The sequence below is a fragment of the Psammomys obesus genome, unplaced genomic scaffold (assembly GCF_907164565.1).
Source record: "Psammomys obesus unplaced genomic scaffold, mPsaObe1.curated_primary_1811, whole genome shotgun sequence".
Lineage (NCBI taxonomy): Eukaryota > Metazoa > Chordata > Mammalia > Rodentia > Muridae > Psammomys > Psammomys obesus.
The window spans coordinates 9,517,374-9,524,145 of record NW_026596088.1 but is presented as its reverse complement, the minus strand read 5'-3'; positions in this window follow the sequence as shown (position 1 = coordinate 9,524,145).

The window sequence follows — 6,772 nt, the reverse complement described above, 5'->3', positions numbered from 1 at the left end:
TAGTCAGTTGGTACCAGACACTAAGATCGCCTGGAAGTGTCACTATGGTGTCGCCTGTCCCTGACTGGGCAGGAGAGCAGTAGCCTCAAAGGACATAGCTAGGGGTAGAGAGATAGTCCGCCATGAAATGCTTTCTGTACGAACAGGAGGACTCTAGCTCAGATCCCCAGCACCCACACCCAGGCGGTCTTGTGTCTGTAAACTCAGTTCATGTGGGAAGAGACAGCAGACCTCTGAAGCTGGCTATCCTGTCAGTCTAGCCCATTAATAAGTTATAAGCTGTAAGCTCTAGGCTGCAAGCTGTAAGCTGTAAACAAACAAATAAATAAGTGGAGAGCAACTGAGGGAGAAATCCCAATGTTGCCTCCGGTTTCCTCACACTCACTCACACACATACACGGGTATCCATGCGCACACGTAGATACCACACAAGAAAAGAAAAGGCCACGACTTCAGCTTAGCCTCATTGACAAGGGGATGGATGTCAGCAACTTCCTTGTCACCATGGCTAAAATGCCTCACAGATGCAACTCGAGGAGCAAAGATTTATTTTGCTTTGGTTTCAGGTCATTCCAGACCATCACAGCAGAAGAGGGCACAGAGGAGAGGCGCTGCCCATGGTAGTGAGAGCAGGATGTCGGGGCCATCCACACCATGGCAGACCATGGAGCAAAGATTACTGGGTATTACTGGGCTAGACCTGCCTTGGTGACACAATCCTTCTGGCTAAGCCCCTCCTCCTCCTGAAGATACCCACACCCTCCCCAACCAACATCACTAGCTGGGGAATGCGCATTGAAGACACATGCCTGTGGAGAGCGTCTCGGATGAGAACCGAACCAGTAGCGAAGACTTAGAGTCAAGTGGGTATCTACCATACCCGGCTCCTCCCCAGGCAAGGTCTCATGGAGGCTGAGAAGAGCCTTTCTTAGCATCATGGTGGGTGGAAGGAGCTGAGGCCAATCAATAAAACCAGACAATGTTGGTCTTTTTTCTGGAAATATCGTGAGTTTCTCTTCTTTTGACAAAACTCATAATGCTTACAGAATGTGCTACAAAGAGAAGGCTTTGGATGAAATAAAGAGCAGCTCTTTCCTGAGGCTTTGGACAAAATGGCACGGAGGAGTCAAAGGGAGAGCTCTGCCACTTCACTCTCTCTGCCAACCATATTTGTGGAAAACACACACCGATTTGGTGGCTAGCAAGCGCCACTCCAGCAGCTGTCCGTCCTTATTCTAAGATGTGAGAGCCGGAGAATGGGAAGCGGGGCTGTGAGAGGTCTTCTAGGCAGGGCATCCTCCCACACTCAAAATTCCACAGCTGCTCTGGCAGCCTGCAGAAGACCAGAACACAATCAAGCCAGCCAAATCCCCAGCCTAGATGAGGTGGCGCCTTCCAGGACCCTCCCCTTACTAAAGAGTTGTTGGCAGTTGGAAGCCGCTGGAGGAGAGAGAATCATGCTTTGACGGTGTGGTCAATGCTAGGATTCCCATGTTCCAGTGGATGGCCCCACACCCACAGCCGAGCAGGCAGCACTAACTGAACTGAATGGGTCACCAAAACAAAGAGAGTTGGGAGGGGTGTGCTTGGGGATGGTTGGAGACACAATGGTGAAGGATATGAAATTTTGCTGTATACATGTATTAAATCCTCCAGAATAAATTATCCCAATTTTTGTTTTTTACAAAACAACTATAAAGGGATGCGTGATAGAGATGTGAGAATCACTGTCTAGCTAAGGACAACTGTGTGACTTTGGAAACTGTGTGAGAGAGAGAGAGAGGCCAGAACGATGACACTGGAGAGGTCCACCAGACAAGCTTTAAAATATTTATCACAATGTTTTAAGTTGTGCCTTTTCGAAGCCTGTAAAGAGGTTTTTCTCAGGAAAAGCAATACTAAGAACTCCTGCACGTTTTTTTAAAAAAAAAAAAAGATGCCAGTTTTTGCACAAAAAAGAAATACCACTTAAAACGACAATGAAACGCCATTTTCACCTTATCAGAGTGGGAAGAATTATAAAGTTTGATGATATCCTGTGTGGGGGAGCAGCTCTTTTATGCATTATTCATCAAACAATAAATTGGTGTAATCTCTATGATGAGAAATTTGTCAATACCTATCAGAATTACAAAAGGCCCATGGCTTTTGACCTAGCAAACTTGCTTTGTAGAAAGGTATTCTTCAGATGTCCCTGCCTAGGAGTAGAAGCGCAGTGTTAGTCAAGGTCTCCAGAGAAGCAGAGACTTGTAATAAGCAGATGGTGGGAACTGGCTTCCGTGACTGGTGGGATGAGAATCCCTGCAGAACACGGATGTACGAAGCTGAAGAGCCGAGAAAGGTGGGAGAGTAACAGGAGTGACCGCTGTCGTGGGGAACAGTCCGGAGGAGCAAGAACCTGGATTCCCAGTCTCCCGGCTCTGGAGACAGATTCTGCCTTGGCTTCGTCCTTGTGCTCTGAGTCCTCAGCAGGTGGCATGGTTGCTACCCACTGGAGAAGGCAGGCTTCCTTAGTCAATCCGTGGATGTGATCCATCTGCTAATCACTTACACACACACACACACACACACACACACACACACACACACACACACAGAAAGAGAGACAGAGACAGAGACAGAGGCAGAAATAATGTTTTGTCAGCTGTCTGAGCATCCCCGAGCCCAGTCACGTTGACACGAAGAGTGAGCTATCACAAGAGCTGCACATGGCTGCTCATTCTAGCACTGCCCATAAAAAGAACGGGAACAACCACAGCGTTTATTGAAGGGGTTTACTTTACTAGCTCTTCCTGCATCTATCTGGTGAACAGGAGAATTCCCCAGAAGTTTATGGGCCTGCTAACCTGGAGAACGCAGTGGGGAAAGCAACAAAATAGAGACCCTGCCTCAAAGAAAGTGGAAGGAGAAGGCCAACAGTTGAGGCTTCCCTTTAACCTCTACATCGACATCACGCAGGCAGCCACAATAAAACAGTGTAAGTACTAAAACTAATTTTACATGCTGATGTGGAAAGTTTTCAACAAATGTTACAATGGAGCAGGGCCCTGCAGAAGGGAGCAAATCCTCAATACGACTCGGTTAAGAACTGCTGCATGTATTCATACAATGTAGAGTGTAAGGTAGGTTTAACCTTTTCTTAGTTTTGTGTTTCAGTTTTAGGGGTTTGTTATGGTCATGGTTGTTTGAGGCTGGTTGCTTTGCTTATTCGTGGTGCTGGGGACTGATCTCAAGCCTACCAAATGCAACCTAAGTCCTCTACCGCTGAACTACAAACCTTTGCCCTCTTACATACTCCTTTCTTTTTCTCCCCCTCTCTTTTCCCCCGCCCTCCCTCCCTCCTGTCGGGAGCCGCTCCCGCCATTACGAGATGGCGCCGGCTTCCTGCTTCCTGGTTCTTCTTGCCAGCATTTTCGCGCTTCTTGTCAGCATTGCCCTGCGCTTTACGCATGCGCAGCTTTATGTTGATGAGGGTTTAGGCTGCAATCCAATTGCCAGCCATATACTGATGAGGACTCGAGCAGAGCACCACTTACAGACGGACAGGTCGCCTTGCTGGCTATTTAAACGGGGCGCTGCCAAGGGTTTGGGTCCTTCACCATCTGCAAGAAAGAGCTGTACAATAAACTTGCCGCTGAAGAAATCCTCGGTTGTTGCGTCGTCCTTATCGGCAAAGGCCGCGCGCGACACCCTCCCCTCTCTCTCTCTCTCTCTCTCTCTCTCTCTCTCTCTCTCTCGTGTGTGTGTGTGTGTGTGTGTGTGTGTGTGTGTGTGTGTGTGTGTGTGTGTGGTGTGAGCACACTCCACTTATTGTGCATGTGGAGGTCAGAGGTCAACCTCAAATGTTGACACTCATCTTCTACTTCATTTGAGGCAGCATCACTCTCTTGTAACGTTTTTTCCCACTGTGATCACCAGGTCAGGAGGCCCACAGGCTTCTGGGGATCTGCCTAGCCTGCCGCCCACCTACCTCCATAGGGGCACTGGGAAGGTAGGAGCGCTGCTGTGCTCGGCTTTTGTGTAGGGTCTGGGGATTTGAAGTCATGCCTGTGTGGCAAGTGCTTTGATCTACTGAGCCATCTCCCCTGCACCCCTAGCTCATAAGCATGTCTTCATCTCCCCTCCCATGTGGCTAGGATGACATTCCAGCACAGAATGTTTCTTGAAGGTCAGGGTCATTCACAGGAACATGACTGTTGTGGTGATGTTCGCTGCGGGTGCCCAGGCTAGAAAATTTCCTTTTGCAAATACTCCTATGATTACAAACACCTCTTAGATCTTAGAGAAGACCAAGCCATTCCGCTTACTCTACGAATGGGTAAACTAAGGCACAGATTGTTTAGTTACCAGAGCCTACATGGGGGGGAGAGGATGGACCTAGACCCCTCCTCATCTTCATTTGCAAAGTGTCTTGACAGCAGCCGGTACAAGTCCGAGAAAGCTTCCTCACCTGCTCCAATCCCACCCGGACCCCACGGAAACACTTTCCAGTGCCGAAGCAGAATCGAGAAGAGGAAGTTCGTCTCACAGAGACGGCGGAGACAGCGGCTGCTCAGGAAACCGACTGTGGTCTTCCTAACAGGGAGAGTGCTGCGCCATCCGCTTAATTCCCATTCATTTGTGGTGCTTATTAGAGTGTCTGAAAATATAAGCTGAGTAATTGGAGCATTAGAATTGATTAATTGAAGTAGGCTTTTGGTGTAAATACACCTGGAGAGCTTTCTCAAGGTGGGATTGGAGTCTCTGCTATAAGCTCGGAGGAATACAGACCTTTCCATGTGCAATAACAATAGTGCAGAGACACTGAAGTGTAAACATAAACATTTTTTATCCTCCTGCCATGAAAAGGTTAGAAATATATCCCCTTCCACTCTCATTATATAAAGGGCGGAAGAAAGGGTTCTGTGTGACAGCTTCTACCTGAGCACCTTTCACTCACCCTCACGGACAGCATGAGGACATGACAGTCGCATGAAGGAGTCTAACCACCCTAAGGCCACCATGTTGAGAAGAATCACAAGTCTCTAGGACCGACAGAATCTTAAGTCACAGCCAAGCACACCCTTTGCCTTATTCCATCCCAAGAGACAGGCCTCTGAGTGAAGGAGCTAGATGGCATGAGCTTCTGCCATTAGAATCTTTGGCAACCTTCCCAGCCATGCCCCCAGGCCAGGCAACCTCAGCTCTTCTTGCCCAGGGCCTAACTACAGACTCAATGAATACCATTAAGTCTTAATTGTCTTTCAGACACTAAGTGTGGGATGGCTTGTTTCAGGTATACTTTTAGCAGTAGGGGGCCAGAACAGAATGCATCATGTTCTACTTAAACCACCAAGTCCTGAGGCCCTCAGGAGAGGACAGCTACAGCACCTTCCAACTACCTCCCCCCCCCCCCCCCCACCTCACCCCCACCTCCTTGAGATAATTGTTTGGGCTTCATAGCTAAACTACTCACTGTTTTGCTTTTGTCTTCCCTCAGATCCTTTGCTTTGTTATTTCTGATGACCGATCTGCCACTCCCCAACGTTTAATTTTGAGTGTGAGCTTGATCAGATAAAGAAAACGCCTAGGGTGTTGCTGGGACACACCTCTGGGCATGTCTGCAAGTGTTTCCATTAACTGAGGAAGGATGTTTGCCCTGAATCTGTGGCGTCAGCCCACAGGCTGGGATTCCAGAGTGAATATAAGGTGAGAAAGAGGGTGAGTGAGACTGCCTTGGTGGGCGCAAGCTCCTGCCACGAAAGCCTTATGACCTTAGTTCATCCTGAGAATCTGCATCAAGTTAAGAGAGAATTGACTCCATAAAGTTGTCCTTTGACCTCTATACATGGACTTTAGAATGTGTGTACAAGTATGTGTGTGCGCGCGTGCACACAAGTAAGTAAATAGATAAATTCCAGGTGAGTGCCCATGTTTGCTCTTTTCTGCTTCCTGATCTACCCACATGCCAGAGGTCAGCCTCCCTCTCCTGCAGCCACTCCTTGTCTGCCATGAGGGCCATGCTTTCTTCATTACGCTGTTTCTGTCAGGTGTTTGGTCCCAGCAATGAGAAAGGTCCCTGATACACAACCTTTCTATACAAACAAATGTTTATGTGTGAAGTTGTGTTTATTGTTAGAGCCCAGGCCTCAGTCCAGGGTCTGAAGCCCATGAGAAGCTCAACCTGTGTTTGCTGGATGGACCATGGCCTCTGTTCCACAGGTAGTCGCTCCTTCTCTGAAGCCTTGAAGACACAGACATTCCTTTCAGGACTGAAAGTAATCACGGAGGTCTACCCGACTCCCTTTTCCTGCCTGGGTCACAACCCAAAGACACGTTTCTAGTTAATGAACTGGGACAGGAGACTGCCACGCTTGTCCTTCCCCATATTACCATAGAATTGCAGTGAGTCCAAGTGGGAGGCAGGATCAGAGGCTCCAGAGACAGAAAGACCTGACCCAAACAGCAGCAGGCTACACCCTTGTGTGTGTAGAAGCAGCTAAGGGGATAGGAGAGATTTGGTGCTCTGTATTCCTCATGCCTCACCTTCCATAAAGAATGAACAGACCCAAGTTTCATCGTCCCCATCAGGGTTGAAGATCTTGTTGTGAAACTGGGTACGGTGGTGCATGCCTGTGATCCCAGCACTCTGGGAGGCAGAGGCAGGTGAGTTTGAGGCCAGCCTGGTCTACAGAGTGAGTCCCAGGGCAGCCAAGACTACACAGAGAAGCTCTGTCTCAAAAAACAAGAAAGAAAGAAAGAAAGAAAGAAAGAAAGAAAGAAAGAAAGAAAG